The sequence below is a fragment of the Pseudopipra pipra genome, chromosome 12 (assembly GCF_036250125.1).
Source record: "Pseudopipra pipra isolate bDixPip1 chromosome 12, bDixPip1.hap1, whole genome shotgun sequence".
Classification (NCBI taxonomy): Eukaryota; Metazoa; Chordata; class Aves; order Passeriformes; family Pipridae; genus Pseudopipra; species Pseudopipra pipra.
The window spans coordinates 17,320,979-17,346,238 of record NC_087560.1 but is presented as its reverse complement, the minus strand read 5'-3'; the positions used below and the strand labels follow the sequence as shown (position 1 = coordinate 17,346,238).

At 42.9% G+C, this 25,260-nt stretch overlaps 1 long non-coding RNA gene across 1 annotated transcript in view; it reads left to right on the top strand.

Moving 5' to 3' along the window:
- Positions 1-25,260, top strand: part of LOC135421014 (uncharacterized) — a 151,454-nt gene that overhangs the window by 29,988 nt on the left and 96,206 nt on the right. The window contains exons 5-6 of the long non-coding RNA XR_010433820.1: positions 8,118-8,268; positions 23,612-23,868. This is a non-coding gene — a long non-coding RNA (uncharacterized LOC135421014). The remainder of the gene's footprint in view (positions 1-8,117; positions 8,269-23,611; positions 23,869-25,260) is intronic.

The window sequence follows — 25,260 nt, the reverse complement described above, 5'->3', positions numbered from 1 at the left end:
ATCTCTTGAATAATTTTGAAAAGCAACCCTGGCATTAAGGGCCAATAAAACCTGGGGTTGTTTCCATTAATAACCTTCCCTGATTAAATGAGAGAGAGATAAGGAATAAAAGGTCATTGTATGGATCACCCTGACTATCTTTTCTCTGCTTCTGAATCTTCTTTGGGAGTATGAAATGTTATTGCAGTTTTCAGATTTAGGGACAAAACATGAACAAACAATGCCCCAAACTGCTGCCTGCAATTCTAATCAGCCCCATGCCACTGGGCTTACAAAAGGAATTTCTGACTTTTTTTCCTCACAGCTGAATTCTTTTCCAGTCTCAGTTGTGTTTGGGGACAATCCACAGGTTGGTGATTTAGGCTGCTCTGTGAGGCACCTAATCTTGACTCTTCTTCTGAATTCTTTTCAGTGCTGGCTGGGTAATACTTGTATGGAGTTACAGCAGCTGTTGTAACCCCTTTTCCACTTCACCAGGCATGGAGGTGTTTCAGTTTCCTCAACCATCCTTCAGTCTTGGGGTAAGACAGGAAAACACATCGTCTGTCTCATTTATTCTGCGTACTCTGAACACTGTGCTGAAATGATTGCCAATTAGTAGGAGCTCATTGCCAATTATTAGAAGCTCTGTGAGGTCTAAGTTCCCAAAACACTGTATTCAGCTGTCCTTTTCAGAGTCTCTGCTTCTTCAGAGCCCACTACTCACGTTATCTCACCAGTCTGGCTCTGAGCTGCTTGGTTGTTCCCTCCATGTTGGGTTGTATTTGCCTGTTTTGAAGTGCCCTCTCCTTGCATCACAGCCTTGTGTTTCCACTGCTTTGCTTCCCTGACTTGCCCAACAATCCTTGCTGGGGCATCTGTACTATACATTCATTTCTGACCCAAAAATCTGGGGCAAGATTAGGCTGCTCCATGACAGTGCTGATACAAACCTATTTCTGTAGAAATAACAACAGTAATAAAGTAATGTGTTCTCTGCAGAGGCTTTGCCAAATGTAGTGTTGTGACTGGCTATTTATCAGAGCTAGAAGCTATTTATTTGTGATGTTATCCACACCATCTTTTTTTTTTTTCCCCAGGAAAAGGACATTTCTATTAAAGCTTTCTTTTATTAAACCCCAAATCTCCACAGAACTCTTCCACATCCAACATGGGAAATTTTTAGCCAGTTCTACTTTATCTATATCTGTAGGCTTTATTTACTTGCTAATATTTGTTGCTATGTGTGATGTTTTAGTCCTACTTAATTCAAATTATAACTAAGGCACTTGGAAGGCTTGTCTCAACTCCCACCTTTGCCAGAAATCGAGCACTCTTAGTTCTTGACCCTGAAATGAGGGACAGAAAGAATTCCTGTGTCATCTGGTGAAATTAGAGGATGATTTCTCAAGCCTTTACACCTCCCCTATCTCATGATGTGTGTGGTACCAAACTCAACAGAATTTCTGTTGTTGGTTCTTCTGTGTGCTGTGGTAACCTGAGCAGTGCTTAAATAAGGCAGGATGGGGTGTGCTTTTAGTAAAGGGTGAAAAGTGAAGATGGCTTTGCCTTTCCTTGAGAGTGTTCCACTGATTAACATCGATAAGCTCCTCAGAGTCAGGATTCTCACAATCTTCTGTCAGAGGCAGCCAAAATCAGGGACCAAAGAGGGCAGTGGATTGCACAGGCCCTGGCAGGATGTGCCAAGAAGTTTGGCATCCCAGTTTAGTTTGTAGTATTTATTTCACTGCAAAGTGGTTTCATGGCAAGCAGTTTCTTGCTGTCAGAGGCACTTTGCATTCACGTCATAAATTACTATGAGCTTTGACAAGACCTTCAAATCTGGTTTCCCCTTTCCTCGCCCCAATGTGTTACAAAAATGGCTTGATGGATATTTTGAAAGTTGACAGGCCAGTAGATCTTTCTGAACTGAAGTACATCCTGGGTTTAGTGGCATCACAGAAGCCAAGAGGGAGAAAAGGGAATAATGTGAAAAGGTGTTCAAGGATGATTTTTTTTCTACAGCCACAAACCGTGAGCTCTTGAATATTATCCTTGAAGAGAGGAGAAATCTGTGTTTAAAAACACAGTTCTGATATCAGTGAAGCTCTGTTGAAACTATAACTTGCTGTGGTCTTTTAATTTTTTTTTCTTTATGACATTGTTTCATTTTGTGCATACTTTGTATATTTAAAGCAGAACGATTCTTACTAATTGATTTTTAACTGTTCTCTCCCTGTTGCCTTGGAATCTTTTCCAGTAACGTGTGCTCACTAACCCTGACTATTCAGAAATAATACTGAGATTAGACTGTGATTTTAATTTTCTAATCTTAGTCCTCCTTTGGGTTGTTGGTTTTTTTCTTTTTTTTTTTTTTTTTTAAATGTATAATTTATTTGCTTCATTGTTGTACATCAGGAAGATGCCTGAGCTCTTGATTATCTTCTTGTCATCAAACCAGAGCGCATGTTCTTCTTATGAATCTATGCTTTGATGTCATTAAAATTGCATTTTCCCCTTAGAAAAGATTTTCTTAAAGTTATCATTTCTTTTGACATGAATTTAATACATTAGACATCACTTTTATTAATGTAGCTGGATGCAACATATAATAAAATTCAGTAAGGTCAATGCCTAGCAAAGAATTTTATGAGAGAAGGCATTTGAAATGTGATTTTTAAAAGTATCTATTTATTTCCTTATCAGTGTTTCTAATAACAGTTTGGCACAACTGACAAGCTTGAGTGTACTCCTCAATTTAAACCTTAGTTCTAATATCTTGTGGTCTTTCAGCTTCAGCTGCCTTCCTGCTGAAGGCAGTGCTTGAACATGTTCTGGCTGCAATAGCCTCCAGAAATGGGGGTTTTAGTAGGATAATGAATCAGGTAAGGGCAAGGGGAAATCCTCAGTGTTTACTGGATGTTTCACCTGAACAGAATCTGAGTAGGAACATCAGGGTGTGCCCCATGACCCAGAGTAGTGATGTTAATAGTGCTTTAAAGGAAACCAGCACCTGTTTTATGGGATACAGGACATAAAGCCCTGCTGTTCAGAGTATGGTTTGGACAGCAGCGTTGTCCCCCATGCTTTGTGAAGAGTGTTGTGTGCCCTTTAGTGTCCCTCTGGATCATCAGGAGAAATCCATATTGGATGAGTTTTTAATTTTTCGTTTGAAGAGTGTCATCTCCAGTATCAGCCTCACTTATCATAGTGCTGACACACGGAATCTTCTGGAGCTCGGTTCAGAGGGGAGTAAGGAGTTATCAGTCAGCAATGTCAAAACTTTGTTTCCATATTTTCTTTCTTAGGTTCTTTAAAAAAAAAATCCTAATGTGTAGAAATGTGAATATGAAACATTACTTAGGTAAAAGGAGAAACTTTTCCTGGACTTGGTGTAGTGGAGTATCAGCAGATGGAGAACAGAGCCCAGTCCCTGATATTTGCCTGCTGAGAATCCATCCTGTTTTGTGCTTTGCTACCCTTTTGTTCTGCAAATCTAAATGGAGGCTTTTCTTGTATTTTTTTCTTTCTTGATTTTGTTTGTTGCCTTGGCACTGCAGATTATAAGACTGGACAGCTTTCATAAAGCCCCTTGAGATGTCTCAGCCTGATGAGGTGCTAATTAAATGGAAGTTGTTGTTGAAGTGGGAGAGGGAGTGAGAGTTCAGGGCTACCTAGTTTATGCACTGCTTTAATTGATGACTTCAGTGAAAACTTCAGACACTTGTGAAATCACAGAATTTATGCTAACTCCTAATAGATAATTCTCAAAGCCTTATTGGTTCAGTTGGGATGAATCCTCAAATGCCAGGGATGGATCTTAGGTAAGATCTCTTGAGTCTCCAGGAGTGTGTAAAAACAGTAGCAGTTCCAAGGTCTTGGGTATAGAGATTGTCCTTCCTGCCTTCAGCACAGCGACAAATTTCACCAAAACTGTCCTCACTTTAACTCTTTTTTGTGGCTGCATTTCATGTCATGCTGCTCTTAGCACTCTGCACAATCAAAAGGCCTTTGTTTTGGCTGCTGTTGAGAGCCAGCTGAAATTCTAAGGTCCAAGGAAGCTATTCAACAGATTTACTTATTCATATCTCTAATCTCTTAACAGTTCCTGGAATCATATCTCACATTTGGCTTTTACATCTTACTTTACATAATGATTTAAGGTCACTCAGAATGCATCACTAAATGTCACGCTCTTCAAATCGTAACTGCAATCAAAGAAATGTTACTTGTTCTGAGCTCTGTAAGGAGGAGACAGAGCCACTTATGCTCAACTGGTGCTTTGTAAACAAAGTTTTACCCTTGGGGTAGTCAACATAATGTCTTTAAATGATGATGGAGATCACAACTTACTAGGTAGTAAAAGGGACAGGTGAACACCCCTTACTCTGAAAGCTTTGTATGAAGCTGTATGTGAAGCTTTTTGTGAAGGACTTGTGTGGGTTTTTTTGAAATTAGTTTGTTTGTTAAAACTGGGTGTACGATTTAATGCAAAGTAAGTGGAATAAGAAGATGAACTTTGTAAACTGCTTGAAGGACATGAATTCGTCTTTCACTGAGGTGAAAAAAGAAAGAAGGAAAATGGTAAACTGATTGAGTCTTTGTTTTGAATTTGCTTTGAACTCTGGAGGGATTTTGCCTGTTGCTGAATTATTTCTTACCATGCTATGTATATAAAAAAAATCCAACAATTTAATATTTGGTTTTATATCTCAGCAGTATTGGGAGCACTGGTTCTGTAACAACCCTAAGTTTGTCAGAACTGGCTTCGCTGCATAGAGAGGGCTGGAAAAGGTAACAGAGCCCATCTCTGTGCTTAGATCTGAAGCTGGAACTAGGAGACATGGATAGACAAAAGTGGCTTCACTTGCTGTGGCCTCTCAGCTGAAGAGAGTGGTTTGACCACTGTAAATATATCTTCAGTGATGCTGGCTGAGAAGGGCATCTTCCCTTTATATGTATAATCGAAGAACTAAGGAGTTTTATTCTGTCATGTTAGAAAGATCAGTGTAAACAATGGGTTGAAATGGCACAACCACAACATGTCATGTCAAAACCCAGGAACAAAAGTCAGATGGAATTTGGGAGTCCCCTTTGAATCTACCACTGTTACTGGAGTTTGGGTCTTGCTTTAGTATGTTCCCTGCTCCCTGCAGGACCTGCACCTCCCCATCATCTTGTCTTCTTAGTGATGGATATTACATTTGCACAAAGGAAAAAACAACCACATTATAGTGAGAGGAAACCAAGTGTATTTTTTTTCTCAACACTGTTTCCAGGACCTGAAATCTGGTAGATACAGGGGCCCAGAGCTGTTACATGAGGACAGGATCGATTCAGTCAATCAGAGGGAAAACCTACTGTCAGACTCTGAGACCTTTAACCTGCTCCTCAGAATTATTAGAACTCCCAAATCTCTTTGCAGGCCTTTTCTATTAGACAGATATTCCCATGTTTTGATTTTTTTGCTCCAGAAGTAATTTTTTTTATAATTACCTTCATTGAACTGCACTTACCATCTGTGAAGTGAGAGGCACTTAAATGATTTATTAGCCTGAGTTCCTAAAATGTGCTGAACAGCATGGGATTGATCTGGGCTAGTGACAACCAGAGGATACATGACAATGGGTAGGTGGCCAGTGTTTGATGGAGCATCGTGCTGTGCTGTGGGGTCTTGCTCTGTGGGAGTGTGTTGGCTCCCTTCCAGTTGTACAGTAGATCAATAAAAGGCAGGTGTGCCTGGGCTCAGAAATACAAAGAAATATCTTAAAGCACTGTTTTCCTCTTGAAGAAAAAATCATGGGGCACTGTACCTCTTGTTTCTGAAATACTCCCTGCCCCCGCCCCATAGAAGCCTCCATAAAGCTTTTTGGCAGCAAAGAAAAGCTTTCTAGAGTGCAAAAATTGATTTGCATTTGTTGTCTTCTGTGCACTGATTGAAATCCTGAAGGCTGATTTTGGTCCTCACTCTGTTTCTTCTCTTGGCAATAGTATCCATGATATGTAAGATGCTTTCCACAGGCTGCCCTCAGCCCTGTACAAGGTGGTTAATGCTCAGTGGGGTTCAGCACAGAGAGGAGCACAAAGCTGAGCTGTGTGGATCCAGCTATGAATATCACTAGCAGGCAGTGAAAGGCTTAGGTATAAGCACTGCTTAAGAGGAGAATATGGTTCCTAGCTAAGTAGGAGATGGGAAGGAGGAGTGTCTGCCTTTCATGCAAGCAAAATCCTGTCTCTGGTAATAGGCAGGGGCTCCTGTCTTACATCTCCAGCTGCATTCTCATCTGAGCAGAGGCTGTGAGACCCTGCTACTCGCAGTGCTTCCCCATGTAGCAGAGACTCACAACTTCTGCTGACCTCAGAACCCAGCAGGAGCTGAGATGAAGCAGCTCCAGCCCTTCACAGTGATGAGATGCCACCAAGCAGCTGATCTCGCAGATGCAAGTGACTGCAGGTGAGCCAGAGCCTGCTCTGTGCAGATTGCCTGCAGGATCTTCACAGGAACGTTGGCAAGGAAGAGGAGGTTGCCAAGCTGATTTCAGTGATGTGTTCCTGCTGAGGGTTAAGCATCTGCCTCCTCCCTTTGCTCAGCACAGACTGAGAGAGTAAAAAATCCAGTACAGACACTGTATTAATCTTTCTCTTCACCCCCTGGTTTAACATATGCAGAGAAACACAGGACTGAGCTTAGAAGGAATAACAAAAGGGATGTGTTGGTTTAGTCCAAGCCATGGAATAGCTTGGACCAGCTCTGTCATTTAACAAGAGGGTTCCAGGTCTGGCTGTGTGTTGCAGCAGTGAACAGGAGCTGTCCTGTGGCTGGCAGCTGGCAGAAGGATGACGTGAGGGACTCTCTGAGGACAGTTTGCAGTAGCAGATAACTCAGTGGCTGGAGTGATGCAAGTTGACAGGGATCAGCTACAGACCCACCCCAGGGTGTTTCTGTGCCCCCAGCACTGCCCTGCAGCCAGGGGTAACACAGCCCCCATGGTGTCCTGCCTGGCAGGGGAGGCACTGCCATATGGAGGGCACAGAGCAAACTCAGGCAGCAAATGAGCCAAGAGGGGAAAAGAAGGTGTGAGGAGATGTTGGAAGGCTGCATGGAGAGGATGGGGTTGGTAGGGAGTTCTCCCTGTGTCTAGGGCTCAGCTTTACATTTGCAAGGTGGTTAAAGGCCTGGGGGTGAGTAGGAGGAAAGCCCCACCAGGGAAAGTTGTGCAGTGCGTAGGGTCTGCTCTGAACTCCTGAAATTTCTGGGATTCAGCTGTCATTTAAAGCTGCACAAACTGGCATAGCTGTTACTGTGTTTGTACTCTGTACTTAGATGGTCTTGAGCCACGTTTTGGGATCTGAACATCCATATCCACCTAGATACAGGGCATTCCTCTGTCTTCTAGTGATTGTTTTCAGCAGCCCAGTTGCACCACTCTTACTTGAAGCAATATCCAGTTTCACATGCCAGACAGTAGATGTTGATGAATTTGTTCCTCCGCTTTTTCCACAGTTATCTCTCCTAAAACAAAGGTTCTCTTGTCTTGCACTGCCTGCACTGTAGCTGCTTCTCCTCTATCCTGAACTGCCCCAAACTTGGAGTTAGTTCAGATTCAGCATCGTGTTTATGAGGAGCGGGAGAGGTGAGTCTCAGTTACCTTGAGGAAGCACAAAAAGAGTACTGGGAAAAGAATACTTCAGGTAATGTTCCTCTTCACTGGCTTATCCATCCATATGCCCTAGAGTGGCATGTGGCCAAAAGGAGTTGGTGAGAAGCAGAGACAGATGGCAACATGTGATCTGGAAGGAGCACAGGGTTTGACACCCAGTCAGAGAAACTAAACCAGAGCCTAAACACTCACAATTCTTTTGGTGTAGTTGACGTTGCCTGATTCGTTATACAGATATCAAGATTCAGGCTGGCCTCTATTCCAAGGATTAATTTTAGTTTCCTTTTTATTTTGAATCTGGCCTTCTGTCATATAGTGCTGTTCCTTCTGACCTCCAAAGGAGTGAGTAGTTTTATTCACAGTGGACAAATAGCCTGGAGGAGCCAAGTGGTGGAGAGGACAGATCTTCCCAGGTGGCATTGAAAATTTAAAGGGTCTTCCAGCCAAAACTCAGATCTTGTCCCTTTTATTTCACAGATCCTCCCCTGGCTCCTTCTGGACCTACAGTCCGGACTGAGGAATTGATGTACCAGTGGAGATGTGTTTGCTGGAGGAATTGTTCCTGAGATATGGTTTCCTGAGGGTCACAACACATTCCATTCCTGGGAGAGTGATGGGCACATCTCAGGTAAGAGGTGCAGGACTTAACAAACCTCCCCGAGCTTGGCAGGGCTCCACGCAGGAGGAAGTGTGAGTGGAGAGGAAGGATTGCTGCCAGCTTTGTTCAGAGTTCACTTGTGCTGTCCTCAGATTCTGAGGGCTTGGGAGTTCAAGGGAGAAAACAAAAGTAAAAATAAAGTGAGAAACAGCTACAGAAAGAGAGCAAAATGTTTTTAAAGCTCTGCAACATCAACTCATGAGCGCTGAGTCTGCAGGGCACAATCCAGTGTAAACTGTCTTTGGGAGGATAGCTCACTTATGCTTAATAATTAAAGGAATGATCCTTTCCTGCTTGCTGCACTGAAGATTAGTGAGGTTTTATCTCTGCCCTGCTAACAGTGCCAGTGACATGTTCATAATGCTGTAACACATTTCTCTGCACATACAGCAGAGAAAAGGGCTCGTGGCAATGGGCCAGAACCACTTAGATTGTTTTACCAGGGGCACACCAGAGACCAGGGAACCCCAGCAAGGAGCTGCTGCTTCCAGTCTGTAGCACCCCATGTTGTGACATTCCTCACACTGTTGTCCCCCCCCATGCTACTTGAGATGAAACAAAAAATCACTGTTGTTTTAGATATAAAAATCAGTTTAACTGAAGCTGGGGTCAGACTGCTGTCACTGTTTTCAGATATATATTTCAACTTAGTTTTGTCATCCTGTGAGCTGGAAAATTGCATCTCTGGGTGAGATGAAGTCAGGATTATAAACTTTTATTTGTGAGTATGAAACAAAATCTGGTTTGCTCAGATAAAGGTAATGTTGGGTTTTTTTCCCCCTCTTCTTTATGGTGCAATCCTGCTTCTCTATGCTGGTTTTAAATAATTCTGTTTTGCAAAACAGGAAGGCTTGAGAAATTTCAGAAATAATGCAGGAAAAAGCAGGCTTTCATGCTGCTGATGTCTGTGGGATTCTGCAGCATCCTGGTGTGATGTGTGGGTGTGTGTGTCCATGTGCTTTTCTTGTCCTCGCCTGCATACACACACCCGCTCTCTGTATGAATTGATTATGTTACCCAAATACCTCCTAGGGAACTCTCTCTCTTTCTGGGGCTCTGGTACAATTTGTTCTTGAAATTACTCTAGGAATTGTCCAATCCTGTGTTAAACACCCCCACGCTGACACAGATACAGATTGAAAGCTGATAGGCATTAAAATGAAGTGGTGTTTAAGCGATTGTTTTTCTGCTCTCAGAATATTTTCTCCTTATAGTTCCTTTCTCAGGAGTGATGCAGATCCTGTCTTGAGCCAGGAGGAAGAACTGTGTGACCCCACATGAGGTCACTTAAAACCTGTGAATCTGTAATTTTAAACACAATAAAAACGGAGCTGTCCCAGCAGAGGCCAGGTCACCTCTGCTCAGTTCCACACCTTGGACACAGCCACTCTCAGCTCGTGGCACAGGTGCCAGAGCTGGTTATCAGAGATAACACAGTGTGCACCATCCCAGAGGAACTAAACAGGGACAGCTGGCCCTGAGTGATGGGACTGCTGGACATCAGGGGATGCAGAAACCAAGGAGACAGAGTGGAGAAGCTCCTCAAAAGAGAACAGTTTTTCTTGTTGGCACAGGGAGAGGTGTAAAGACAAGGCTGTGCAGAGGTGTGAACTTGCAGACTCTCAGTTCCCCATGCCAATCACCATTTCAAGTACTGCTTCCTCATCTCCTGGGGCAGGACACCTGCTGACTGTTAACCTTTCGATAACATATTGCCCACCTTGGTGTGTTAACTTCTTACCTAGTGTATTATTTCTGGTTTATGGAATTAATGCCTCTCCAAAACTGTCAGAGTCTCTTCTCCAGCTCAAAACACTTGCATTTAGCCTTTGCTCTCCTGACAGCATAGCAAATGTGTTGCATTCAGCAGTGCCAACCCGTGCATGCTGAACATGACCCAAATGCTAGTTAAAGGTGGCAGCATCTCCCAAGGGAGGCACTGAGTGCACCCAGGCACAAACCCTGCTTTTGTGCCTTAACTCTGCAGCCAGAACACTGCTGATGCACCTAGCATGGAGCAAATATTAGCCATAGGGCATTCCTCCCAGAATGTCTTCTCTTGTACATAGAGAAAATCACCCCATATTAATCTGATTTGGGCATAAATGGAGTGGATGGTATGTGGGGAGAATCTCTCAGGTTGTCTTCTGCCCTCCAACTTTCTGAAATACACCTTTAGTTGATGTCCTCACCTCATGAAGACGTTCCAGATTTCTCACTTGTTAGATTTCTGGCACTTTGTATCATTGTTTTGGTTCTCATAGTTCTTTGCACAAATGGCACCTACTCTGTTTTCTGTCCTTCTGTCTGATTTGTTCTGTTCCTTGGTGTGTCCTCTGTGTGAGGATACAAGATTTCCATGGCTTTGTCCTCAAAGAAGCATCAGCCAAAGCTGTTTGTGCCTCTGCACTTGTTTTCTTTCCTCTGCTCTCCAGTGTAAAAGCCTGCTTGCAACTTTCCTGGTTTTAAATGCCCTTAATGCTCTTGGGCAATGCATCAGAGACATCTGTCCCTCTGGCATGGGCCTCCTCTCTTCCAGAAGTGTCCTCAGCTCCTGACAAATCTGCTCTTTCAACCTTCTTCTCAGCCAGGTATTAAACCTTAGCTTTTTTGCCTCTCTTTCTAATCCTGCATGGATTTACTGGGAGTGTTTTCAGAGAATACTTGTTGTCTCCAATTTTCTTTCCCAGAGCCTAAATTTTGCTTCCAGAATCTCTTTTCTTTTTCTTTTTTTTCTGCTTCTGTATATAATTTGTGCCAAAATGGATTGAGCTTTTCCCTGAAAAAGGCCTTTCCTCCTGAAAGCCAGTTCCTACTCCCATGAGATCTGCTGCCTTGGCAGTCAGTCCCCATGTCATCCTCCCTGGAGTCACAGCCCCACCTGCCTATCTGCTGATGGTAGGAATCAGCTTCAAGCCTGGATAAAGGTTTCACAGAGGTGCCTCCTGTGTGACTGTGCAAAGAGTCCAGGTTTCAGCTGTGTGCTCTTCCTTGGCATTCCTGTCCTGGCTCTCGTGTTTCCCCGTCAAGTGTCTGCCATCAGTGCACAGACACGAGCCTTTGCTCAATATTCTGCATTTTAGTTAAACCTGGACAGCCCAGTGCTTAAGTCCCATTCTTGAGCAATGGCCTGACTGATTTGAAACCAGGATCAAGATTTGGAAAGATGTCCTGATTGCTTTTGTCAGAAGGCCTTGGGTTAATGGGCCATCCACTGTATATTCTGACTTCCAGCACTCCTGGAGCAGTAGCTGGTAGTTGTTCTACCAGCAGAAACCTCCAGCAGATGGGCACTAGGATGTCATGGACAGGCTCCACCTTACAGACACCTGTCACAGCCTCACACCACCAGCTCTGTGGCTGATGCCTCACATCTCCTGTGTAGCAGGATGTGCAGCTGAGCTGTGAACTGAGCCCGTGGGTGTATCCAAGGCAGTCACACATTCTGGTAGTCACTGGTTTGCTACATGATTTGGTTTTCCAGGTGTGTGTTGTTGTAGAGTTTCTGACAATGTCCCATTGGGATGCATGGACTGTTAATTTTTATAAGGAGCTGCTGACCTGTAGTCAGACATACCTAAATCAGAAGAGCCTCTTAATCTAAACTCCAAAGTAGAATTTATGGTCTTTTCCAGTTTGCAGTCACTTCAAGGTCTTCAAGATCCTCTATTTTATGTGACAAATCTATGTCAGTGTGCAACTGCAGTTTTTTACATTTTTCTTCCTTTTTAATCTCCATTCTGTTCCCTTCCTCCAAGCTGCAGACTATGTATGGAGTCCCTGGCAAAGTCCTACCAGCCTTGAAGGCTCATTTGAATTCAGCAAACCCCATTGTCCTGCTGAGTGTTCTATCAAAGTGCCAACTCCTCTGTATTAACCCAGGAGCAGAGGAAACTGCAGCTCAGTCAATCCTTGGGCCACAACAGGTTTGTTTTATTTAATGAAGTTTGAGTCATTTTCTGGCAGAACTGGGCTGCAGTTCCAGCTGAGCCCTTTGGAGTCTGCACATTCTTCTCTGCTGCTCACCTCTGGGGTGTGCAGCCAAAAATGTAAATTAATGAAGACAAAGAGAAGAGGTGTTCCTGACACAGTTATTCTTCTCTCTTGTTAGGGCACTGATGCTCAGGCAGTACTGGGAGAAGCTGCAATATTATCACTTCACTCATCAGACTGAGATTAGTTTTTTTCTTGGGGAGATCTGTGGCAAGAAACTGTTGACCAGCTCAACATTTTCTAGAATTTCTATCTCTCAATAATCACTCTTTCCTGCAGTGCTTTGGTATGAAATACTGTAAATTTTCTCACGAGATTTTTTTTTCCCTCTAGACATATCTAAAACATCAAAGGTATCTTGCTGGAAAAATAAGCCAAGAAACAATGGGTCAGCACTGGGGAGGTGCACAACGGGCACATGCCTGTGATGATATGGCCCGAGCTCATTTCTTTTTTAACTTTGCCATCCTTCTCTGTCTCATGTAATCATAAATAAGTTAAGTACTTTGCAATCTGTGGAATGTGTTTTTTCACATGACCACCATCTGGGCTGCTATTTCTCTGCCCTGTTGTACCTCTCTGTTGTTTGGGTTACTGATAGTTGTCTGTCTGGTACTGTTTGATTTTCGCTTCCTCCCTTGGTCCTCAACAAGTTACAACTAGACACTTTCCCTAATTTTATCCTCGAGGTTTACACTTCTCTTAGCCCTAACAAATGTATCTGTTTGTTCTACAGTTTATTCCTGTCAATACACTGCAACTTTTAACAAGTGAGTGTTTGTCTGCAGGAGGGGATATCAGTTAGGAATAACTCTGGATTATCACTCCATGGAAGCTCCTTTGCCCTTTGGAAATGGATGCAGAATGTTTGCACTGTTATTCCATAATCTGTGTCTTGTCATGGAGCCTTCAGACATCCTTGATTTTTCTGTCTCCTGTTTGAACTCAGTGCCCTGTATTGAACAAGTCTTAATTTCAGCCTTCATCAAACCTGCTTTCTCTTTCAGCTGAGATTTTTTCCGGGTGCAATGGTACCTGAGTTATGATGGAGATCCATCTGTCAGACTGGCTGTGTGTTAAGTGCTTACTGAAGTTGATGGAAACTGCTCCAAGACTCCAGGGACAATTGAGCCAGTCCCTGAGAAGAGTGAACCAAACAATAACCAGCTGTATTCCCAGGCTGCCACTTCCTTAACCCTTCTTCTATTCTATTCCTCATCCCTGTAGTTATCAGAATATATATTTTTTTTTTCTTGAGCAGTGGGTTCCTATTCTGACTTTTATAATTCTAAGATGAGAACAGGTAGTTTTGAACACTGAGTCAATCTCTCATGCCCAACTACAAAATTTCTTCCCCCCAGCTGAGGACAGGGAGTTCTGAATCTACCTGCAGGCCTTGGTTCTTGGTTTGGTGTGTGTCAGTGTGATGTGCTGCTCCACTTGGCTTGTTCTGCTCATGGGTAATTTAATAAGTGATAATCATGGCCTGCAAGGAATGCTAACCCTGATGTTCATGCCATTCCAGCTCATGTCTTCATTCTGTCTGGAAAAGCCACCGTGTCAGCTGTCAGTGGACTTTCTGGCCTTCCCTGCTTAAAATAGGCATTGTCCCTTCAACTCTTTTGTGTAGGTGAAAGGCATCATGCAAGGTTTTAAAATTAAATGTTTTTTGTTTATGTATTAAATCTTAGGCAATGTTCTCTTCATTCCATGATGTGGGGGAAGAGATGTGTATCACAGGCTGTTGGTCTGTGGAAGGTGGAAGGCTGCCTGTGACTGAAGTGTGGTGTGAGGTGTGCTTGTAGATGTGGGTAAAAGAGAGACAGGGAATAGCTAAAAGCACAGAGGAATCAGAAATGCCAAAGAAGCATCTGTAAACCCTGACTCCATTCCAGCAGTGAAAATCTGCATTACCTCCGTCCCTCATCCGTGTCAAAATACCTGCATTCATTTTCATTACAAGGAAAACTGAAGTTGTAAGATTCCCTAATCACAGTAATAGCCAGTTTGGCCACATCCTGTCCACTGATCTCCAGCTCTTTCCTCTTCTCCTGTGAGCTTTTGGTTCCTCTCTACCCTCACCTTTATACTAATTCTTCCCATTCCCATTTGCCTTTGGCATTTACTGGCCCCTCACTTATAACTTGTTCAACTTTTGCTAGTCCGGACTGTTGCTTTTAGAGAAGGGATTTGAACCTCGTGGGGCTGGAGAGGTGAAGTCTTGCTGCACATCACTAAGAGGTGGACATGGAGATCCTGTGCTAGACTTGCTTCAGGAATGATTGATAGAAGGTGCCTGACAAATGATGTTCACTCCCAGCATTTGTTACCGTGCGGTGATTCAATGCCCTTCACATCTTGGGTAGGCTTGCTTTGATTTGAGTGTGCTCAGTGCTCATCCAGCCTCAAAGGGAAAGCCAGGCTTCAGAGATGCCATGGGTCTGTCCCCTCCTGGCAGTGTGCTAGAGCTCCTGGGTTTCCAGATTGGAGTTAAAAAGACACAGAATTAAGTAGCTTTTGGAGGATGGTGCTGAACCCCTGCTGTTGAACAGCGGGTCTCTTTAGTTGCTTACAGACACCTGGGCTCTGTAGGAAATAGATCCAAACCTGTGTGCTCAGTTCTCTGTTTTGCCTTTCCACATTAACATTCTTCAGGGTTTTAAAAATTCATTAAAACTGTGTGCCAACTGGTAAGAGAAGCAGATTGCTCTCAGAAGTGGGGAAGCAGAAGATGTAGGAAGGAGTGTTCGAAGCCAGGTTGGATGGGGATTTGATTACCCTGGTCTAGTGGAAGATGTCCCTGCCTGGAATTAGATGATCTTTAAGGTACCTTCCAACCCAAACCAGTCTATTTTTCTATGATTAAGGTTGACAGCTTCAGATTTTTGGGTACTTCTCCAGCATCTTGCTGTGGTACCACGTGCAGCACAGCTGGAACAGCCTCTAGGAGTTGTGTCGTCAACTGACTTAAATAAACAGGGCTCCAGTAAGGTGAACGGGAAGATCCCAGCGTAGCCCAGCTGGGAATCTGGTCCCAGCCCTGGGACTCTGCCTAATCCGCGCGGCTCTCGGCAACACTAGAGGTCACTCTGTGACCAGGGATGGAGCCTGCCGGCGTCTGGGGGCCTTGGGAAGGTCAGCGGCTGCTAATCCGTATAAATTGCTGAACTACAAGCAAAATTTGTAGCTCATTATGAAGCACTTTGATGCGGCGTTGCTTCTACCCCAACTTCAGATGCCAATTTCCTACGGGGAAAACCCCCCTCCCTTCAGGGGCGTGTTCCTGCCAGCACCCAGAACAGGGATGGCTTTTTAGGTACAGTTTGGGGACATTTCTGCTGGTCTGGGCAGGGTCCCCCACGGCACCTTTCCGAGTGGATGTACCTGCCTCCCTCCTCTCCCCAGCAAGGCTGTCAGCTTCTTATCAGCAGCGTCAGGAATTCATTTAGCTGATGCTGCCTACCAAGCCTGGGGGTAAAGATGGATTTAACACAGTCACTAGACAGCTGTGTGCTAAACTCACTGGCTGTGGAACCTATAACGAAAGGATTTAATTTTATTCCCTAATAATCCCTTTTCTCTCAAACAGGTCAGACTATAGAGGCTGCTGCTGCTGCTGGAGCTTTCAGCCTCGCTGGTGGTGTTGTTATTGGTTTCAGGGCTGGTCAGTCAGGCAAGACATCTGTCTCATCTTGGGGAAAAGTTTTCCTTTTAGTATTATTTTATTGGGGCACTCAAAAAAGAAGGAATCTCTGCTTTGCTGTTCCCTGAAATACCTCTGTAGAAGTTATTCTGAGTGAAGGATTTCAGTGATTTTTTTCCTCCTACCCCTAAAGAGACCAGTGATTTTGGATCAGGTGAACCTATTTGGAAGTTGGTTGCGTAGTTAGCAATTAATTCTGGTTGAAAAATAAAGAATTAAAAGAAAATTAACAATAATGTTAACATTTTCTGTTGCAAAATATGCCTCATTTTGACCAGTAAATAAAGCCCATTCTCACCCTTCCCCCAGTCTCCCAAAGGATCAAAGGTGAAACACCTGATATGAGACTGAACAAAACATTTACTTGACCTAAAGCATTTTTTTTGAGTTTATTTTTTCACTTTGGCCATAAAAGGCAAAGCTGGTTTATTTGCACAGCTTTATTTGCAAGCCTTCTCTTAGCTCCTGTGGAGGCCAGGTGTCTGCTGGCAGGGGAGGGAATATGCCCCACACCCCTTTTTCTCCATGGAACCATGCCATTAATGACCCAATTTTGCTGGAGGTTTCTAATGCTCTTACAAGGGTTTTGTGGCATGAGGAGGCTTTGCACTTCCCCCATTAGGGCAGGTACCTGGTTGTTGCTGGATTCCATGGTAGTGCAAACATCTCACAAATCTAGTCAGAAATAATTGGGATAACAGGGACTCCTTAGTCTTCGTTCACTCGAGGGTCACAGGACGTCAGATTTGACTTTGCTATTGAAGTCAGCTAATGTACTGGAAATGCCTTCATTTTCTCCCTCTGGAGGCAGGGGTTCAAATCTGCCATAAATTACAAGTGACACAGGTTCAGTAGTCTTAATTAAATCCCACGAGGTTATTTTTGTGTGTCAACACTCCCCTTCTCCTCCCTTCTGCACCATTTGGAGCAGCCGAAGGGCAAGGAGGACTCCAGCACTGTGGGTGGAAGTTCTGGGTGCAGGGTTCCAGTGCTGGAGTTGGGTACACCCACACCCTCAGCCTGCCTGGTATCAATCTCCATTGAGCTTGGGATGTAGTGGATATTCTTCGTGCATTTAAAGCATTCAATTCTGTGCAGGATCGTTATTCCTTGTAGGGAGATAACTGGCTATAGAGGATTTCTGTTATCCACAGCATCTCTCCAGCCTGGGATTCATTGATTTCCGATCTGCTTTGTAAAGGTGCAGAATAGGGGTGATCAATGCTACAGTGCTGATGTGAATAAAGTGTGTCCCCTAATCTGCATTAACAACAGCCCACTTCTGATATCCTGAGCTGACCTGGTCATGACTGTCTCCTACACAGATAAATACACTGGCTTTTGCTAACATGCCTTGAAAGCCTTTGGAATAGGAACGAATCAGATCCAGTGCAGCTTTTCCAGGGAGTGGCTAGGCTGATTCAAACCTCTTCTAAGCTAATGCTTTTGTAAAGGCACTATATGTTGCTAACATTTCTCTTAGCTTGGATTTAAATTAAAACCTTTGATTGGTCTCCTGATTCTCCCAGCAGCATTTAAAAAAAGAAAAAAAAAGAAAGAGAAAGCTAGGAAAAAACCCCCAAGCCCCAAAACATGCCATTTAGAGAAGAACTGTTTAGAGAGCAGGTTTTTATTTAATAAACAGTGATCAATTGAATTGATTAACCATGAACACATTACAGCAGAGTTTGTTGTTGCTGCTGCTGATAATTGCAGTTCACGTGCATGAGAATATTAAATGGCTGTTTGCAGGATCATTTTCGTGCTCTTTTCATTTAACAGAATGGAGAAAACAACAACTGTTGACAGTGATTTTGGTTAGGACTCGAGTGCTGCAGTCTGTGCCCTCAGGATGCCTGTGCAATAACTCTATCAATTGTGGCCATTTACTCTGCACTTCCAGACATTTCTGCAAACCTTGCAGCTGTTTTTTTACTAATTTGCTTGGTAATTAGATCTTATCATGCTGGCTCCATGGCTTTACATAAACTGTAAGCATTTGGAGCTGCCATGTGAGACATTTTAGAGTTGTCTGTGTTGGTTTGTGCAGCTCTGCAAAGACCAAGGTGCTCTCAAAATACAGTACAGACAGGGAAGCAGTTGTAACAAATGAGTTCCTGCTGATTTAAGGTTTCCACAGAGGATAAGAGTTTCTTCACTTAAATGAACAACTGGAAGCCAAGCAGCGTGGATGGGTTCATCCTGCTGGATGCTGAGCACAAACTGGGTTCTCTGCTCCTACCCTCTCTCTTCCCCTTCAGTACACATCTTTATTTTCAGTAGGAGTTGAAGGCTTCTGTAAAATTATTTTACCATTTTAGATATTTCATTGATGTTAAGGAGAGGAATATCATGGTCCTGTGAGCTCAGGGTCAGGAGCTGGTTTCAGTCATGCCCAAATAATGTGAATGGAAAGACAGTGAGCCCTTTTGTGGCAGCAAGACAACTTGCAATGGCTTTATGCAGTGGTATGTGTGGTACAATTTGGGAACTGTGGATCTAGGTGCCACTGCTGGTGGAATGGCCTTCTGATGGTTCTGTGCTGTGCCAGGCAGAGGCAGAAGATGGTTTAGTTTCAGGGTTACTGAAACCCTTGTTTCATGTCTGTAAGTCATCTGGTTTTCTGTTTTGTCCTCTCTGTGCTTTGCACTTTCCACTGGGAGGACAAGCCAGGTTTCACAGAAGTGTCTTTGCTCTTAGAACCTGTAACATCAGTGAAGGTCCCATAAATGGGAACAGTGCAAAGTTTGCATCTCTAGAGGTCCACCTAGTCAGGAATGAAACCCAAAGAGTTTGAATGTAACAGATGTCAGAGTAACATGTAACTCTTAAGCTTTTTTTTTTTTTTTTTTTTTTTTTTTTTTTTTTTTTTGGTGTTTGAACAAATCATTAAAAATTTTGCAAGAAAATCTCATGAAGGATACAGAAATATTATGGGAAGAGGCAGCTTTTCCAGATGGGCTTTGGTGCTTGTGTTTGTCAGGTGATACTGGCAGATGTCACCATAAAAGTGCTTTTGCCACCTGTAAAAGTAGTGTTAGTAATACAAGAGCTGTGAAGGCCTAAGAGGTATGTGAGGCAATATCTATAGGGAGAAGGGACATATTTTATTGGGTAACTGATATAGTTGGGAAAAAAACATGAACTTTTGCGGACAGGAGTCCTGCTTTCTGCAAGTTTTCTGGAGTTCTGAAAAAACACAGCTCGAGGGCTATACAGGTCTTTCAAAATTCACCTTTGATATCACAGTGAGACTTTCAAAAGGGTTCTGTGGGTTTGGGCAGTTTTTTGAAGCAAAACTCCTGTACCCTGTCCTTAAATTGGTGCTTAAAAATTGATGCTCTGTTGGAGGTGATCTCCAAAGACTGACTAAGATCTCTGGAGGAAGATGGAGGAATGCCTTTGGGACCCCTAGAGCTGATCCTTCAGGGGAAGTTTTCCCTGGTTCCCTGCTAGCATGAAGGATACTAGTAAAAATGGCAGAGGTGTTCCATTAGAAAAGTCTGCACAGGTGATCTTTTCTCTTCTAGAACTTCATAAAAGTTGCTATGACATGTTTTATATGGTATTGTCATCTCTGTGAAATCGTGGCTATAGCTTAGTTTGTACTTGTGCCAAAGATGATATTATGGGCCCTTGGGTGAATTCACTGAATTTACACTGTAAAGTGTAATAATTTCAGAAACAGACAAATTTGGACCCAGTGAATATGCTCTGCATACAGTTGTGTTACAGACCTTGGCATTTGCCAGCAGCCCATCCAGTAATGCACACCCAGTGTTTGTGCATCCCCTTCAGGCTCAGTGCAGTAGAAATCTAAATGTTTTTGCCACCCTAGATAAATGCAGTAACTGGAAATATGAGTGTATACATATATATAGCTCTAGGTCTATCAGATATTTGAATTTTCTTTCAGTAATAAACCCTTGGGAGAAGTTTCACTTCAGTGTCAAGCTTTGATCCAAGTGGATATACCAAGTTTAAAGAAGTTTAGTTTGAAGTCTTTAAATTAGCATTATATACCTCACAAATAATTCCTCCAAGTCACTGATGGCTGATGTGCTCCTAAATTTCGGGTATGGTGGTGAAGCAGACACTGCAGGTAGATGGATTTCAGGACAACTGAATGGTGACAGCAGCATATGCCATTGGGCTTTTAATAATAGCAGCAATAATAATAACAATAACATCTATTTTAACATAAATATAATTTAAATAAGTGGGTTCAAATGTGTGGGGCATATCTGTTCTGCAGAACACTGAGAGAGTTATCCTGGCTCTGGACAAATGATGATATGGGCAGACCTGCATGACAAATTAATTACCCCAGGAAGTAAATGCTTCAGTTGAGAGGTAACACTGTGCTAATACAGGACAAGGGCATCTCTGTGGATATATCTTGGGTCGTTGAAGGGGCCTGGGACTTTAATATATGGCAGAACACTTCCCTGTGGATGTGGTTTTAGGCTCCAAGCCTGGCACTTTAATCAGCCACACATCTCCCCTTTGCTGCACAGTACCTGTGGTGGTGGGGAGGGTGCTCATTTCTCCATTCTGTGGGAACAAGTGGAGGGAGAATTTACTCCTCAGGTTCTGAAAGCTCTGTGTGAACTTCAATATGACGGTGGCAATTTTAATCAAAGAAATGTGCTGTGGATGTCACCTGCATTTTTATCCAGTTCTCTTTGACAGAAATAGAATTCAGAGTTCTGCTAGCGACAGAAAGGGCAGAAAAGCCCACTCCTAGGCTCGTTCTGCCTGCTGTTATTCTGCTACCATAATTACCTCTAAACATAATTATGGCCAAGACAAATGACATTTTTAGCTTTGGTCTTTAAAGACAAGAGTTAATTTCAGGCTTTGACCAGAACTATGTTAATTAGCCTCTACTCACTCCCTTTGTATGGAATTACATCACCCAGGACTTAGCATAGGTTGCCTTTCCTGTATCTTTGAGTAATGAAAGGACACGGCATGGCAACCAAATCAAGGGCTGCTGCATTAACAAGGCCACTTTTCTGCCCATTTATCATCTATTAAAGGTGCACTAGTTTGTAAAGTAACACCACCTTCAGCAGGGCCGCCACGAACAGCTCCTCATTTATTTTCTGCATGGTTTAAGTTGGAGTTAGACCCACCTTGTAGCTCAGAGGTGACAGCCAGTAAGAAAAAGTACACTAATTGAGACATCTCAAGGGAGAAATAGAAGAAAACTGAAAAGGTAATTAGAATGAGAGGGTTTCAAGCTGGGTAAGTAAAATCGAATGGAGGTGCATATTAGGGGCTGTTACAGATGGGAAAGAAAGTACTTGGAGAATAAAAAAAGAAAAATGAATATTAGAGAACAGAGCACCCTTTTCACACTTGAAGAATGGAGGAGAGAGATAAAAAATAATGTAACAGTGGAGATACAGGCTGGGGAAAAAAAAAGCTCCAGAAGTATGAAGGACATATTTAAATGTGAGAGAGAAAGAATGGAAAAAATAATAGAGCAGATCAATTACTAGAGCTGTAGCCAAGGAAGGAGAAACTGTCAAATGAATATTTCTGGAGCTGTGGAAAAGTATCCTTCCTTTGTGGGGGATGTAGCATGTGTTTGGTCTGTGTGGGAGGGGTTTGTTTTGGGGGCTAACTCAGTATTTGAATTTGCTGCAGTGTCAGTATGCCAAATGGAGCACTGGGGTGAATGCCTGCCTGGGCAGAATTGGGTTAATTAGATGTTGTGTGACAGAGTTTATAGCTAATGCCAGACCTTCTTCTGGTGATTGAAGTTTTAGCCTCTCAGTGATTTTCCCTGTGTGTCTCTTTTTCTTTGGTGTCCACACTTAGGGACATGTTAAGGTCCAATCTCAATTTTTCCCATTTTAAACCTTCCCTTACCTGCTGGAAAAGAATCACCCAGGTTACTCCCAGGTCATTTCCACCCTACACACAGGGAAGCTGAAGTCCCAGAACATTCCCTCAGGGAGATGCACACCCAAACCAAAGCAGCCACATGAAGAGATACACTTTTTTTGGTTAAGAGTGAAAAATGGCCATTGCTTTCCAGTGTGGTCACAGATAGTTAGGCAGGATTTCTCCTTTTGCCTCTTCTGGAGGCAGGAGGCTGGAGTCATCTTCGTTGGTGGGTGGAGAAGTTGGAGCATGATTTCCTCTGGCTGCAGGGCAGGAATCCTGGAATGGTTTGGGTTGGAAGGGACCTAAAGATCATCTCCTAGTTCCAACCCCCTGCCATGGGGTTGGACACCTTCCACTATCCCAGCTTGCTCCAAGCCCTGTCCATCCTGACCTTGAACACTTCCAGGGATGGGGCAGCCACAGCTTCTCTGGGCAACCCGTGCCAGGGCCTCACCACCCTCACAGGGAAAAATTTGTTCCCAATATCCAATCTAAATCCACACTCTTTCAGTTTGAAGGAATCTAAATCTTTCCCCTTTCAGGGAGGTGGTTCAAGGGAAATCAGTAGAGTTCTGTGTCTGGTTGCCTTGGTGGGACTGGACCAGCAGTGTTTGTCCTCATTAGAACTTGTTTGTACAGTGCAGGGCCAGGAGTTGAACTCGATGATCCTTGTGGATCCCTTCCAACTCTGGATATTCTATGATTCATATAAGGCTATTTGTAGCTACTAAGTTGTATCCTTAAAATTAATATGCACTCATTGTGGAAATGGAATTTTCTGAGCCAAGTACAGTATTTGTGGTTTTAATTGATAGTCTCATTAGAGCATTTTTCTCATGCATTGTCTGTTAGATTTTTCTTTTGTAAGCTTCACTGATAAAATTGTCAGAAAAGCATTTGTTGCTTTATAAAAGTTATACTGGATTCTGCTGAAGATTTCAAGAACTTCAAAGCTGTTAATAACACTGGCATTTTTTATCCACTGAAAATTTTTGAGCACTTGATCAAAACCTCTTTTCATGTTTCCATTTTAATTTTTTTGTATTTAAGAAAATCTGCCTAGAAACTATAAAAATTTTAATTACATTTCAGAGCCTGACTCTGTTCGTCCTGAGAAATAACTAAGGGCACTTGAAAATTTACTTAACTGAAAGAAGAAAAAACACACTAAAACTTTAAAAAAGCAAAACTCTCATATTTCAAAGAGCAAGTGTATCAGAAATTTAAAATAAAACAGAAAACCACTTGATGAAGTTAGACATACCCTGGCTATTTCCCATTATTATAAAAGCCATTTGTAGGACAGGAATGTTCATGGACAGTCAGGACTGAGTGTTTGGTACTCGGTGCTGTCTGAAGAAAGAAAGAAAGAAAAAGGTAGAATCTTTGCCCCAGATTAATTACTTTAGTTATGGAAATCCTCTGACCACGATCTCAGGATAACAAATAAATATGTTCTTTTATTTTGGAAGACATAGCCAGCCTTCTCCAGAAGGAAGCGGTGGCAAGTTCAGTGGAAAACGACAGTGCTCTTAGTCCCAGAGTTTCAAAGATCACAAACTCCCTCTAAGGACTTAAAAAAACAAAGAAAATCCTGTGACAGAGAATATTCTTCTTCATTCATCATTTGAAGCCCGGCCTCTAAAAGTGTTAAGAACAAGTTATTTTCAATATGAGTTAGCCCCAGGGGATTTGATAAAAGGCGCTTTTCTTTTCCAGCTGGCTAATCAAAAGTGGTCTGCAGAAGGCCTCAGTGACTTGGATGGCAGTTCTGAGACTCCCCCAGCCTCAGCAAACTTTTCTGATCCAAGGAACAAAAAAAAACAAAGATGTGTCACAAGCCTGACTGGATATGGGAGCTGGGAAGACAGAGCTCATTCATCAAGAAGCCTGGAAGTCTCCCAGGGAAAGGTGGAAAACAAATTAGTGTCTCATCTTGAAGCTCCTATAGGTTGTCCAGGACTGAACCGTTCCAAGTAAGGAAAACAACTTTCATTTCTGGGAGACATCTGCCTTGCTTCTACTCTGTTACACAGAGCTTTCTCAAAAGGAGAGGTAGTCAGGACTTAGAGTCTGCCTTTCTTAGGTAGATCCTATTTTTCCAGTGCTAAATGAGCATTTACCAGAGCTGCCTTCTGAGGTTGGTGTTGGAGATTTGGGATTTGCAAAGTTGGCTTTCCTTTCCTGGAAGGAAACGCAGACCCCTTTTGTAACACCCCTTAAAAAATGTCCTGTTCTATTCCTTGTGGACATCTCCTCCTGGCACCAGCTGGTGATCCACTTACGAACAGGAAGATGGATAGCTCTGAGGAAAAGCCAGCAGGCACAAGTGACTGGTTTCCAAATAAAGGACTCCTGAATGTAGAAATTATTTTCTCATGTCAGCAATTTTGTTATTTGCTTCCTCATGCTGCTCGGGGGTCGCCCCTTAGGCACTGTCCATCAGTGCATGGGGTTCATTTGAACATACTTTCATTTTCTCCAGTATTGGCCCATGCAGCCATACACTAATACCACTGTAGATGCCATAGGCATATATATATATATATATATATATACACACACTCTCAAATTAGCTGTTCTGTTGCTAATGATCAATTAATGTGATTCCGTTTTCAGTAATTGTTGCTTGGTTACACTCAACAAAAAATCCGAATTGGAGCAACATGTGTCAGAATAGACCCAAAGTATTTCAAGGTTCACTTATAGTCCAATTTACATTTAATAATCAGGCAGTTGCTAGATGAACTTCACTGTTCTCAGAGCAGAATCTGCCTGGCAGAGACTGTGACCCTGTCACCAGCCTGTCCCTGGTAACATTCGCTTTCCGTGGAAGCTGTGAGCCACATTCCTCGAAAGCACCTCCTTTTTCCATCTGTCTCTTGTTATCTGTGTTTCTGCTTAGAAATTTCGTCAATTATTTCCTAGTACTTGAGTTCTGCTTTTTATTTGGGTTTTATTTCTTATGTATGATAGTGCATGGTGTGCATATAAAATATGTATCTATGTTTATATATTTATTTCCTTCATGCCGTGATATTATTGTCTCTGTCCACGTCCAGATCTAGACAGAAAAATGAGATGAACAAATGGAAACCAGTGTCATTAAATGTCCCCAAAAGCTTCACCCAAATGTTCTAAGCAGGTGGAGAGAACAGATAACATGTGCCCTCCCTGACTTCACTGCTGGAGGGACACACATGCAATAGAGTTTGATGTCCTTCAGCAGATAATCTTGTGATTTCTCGTTGCATCAAAAAACCTGTCTGGTTTTTGAATATCTGCTTGCCCTTTTGAAAAGTTTATCTCAAACATCATCATTAATTGGGCTTTATAGTCCAATAATAATTACTAATACCGGGCACCAC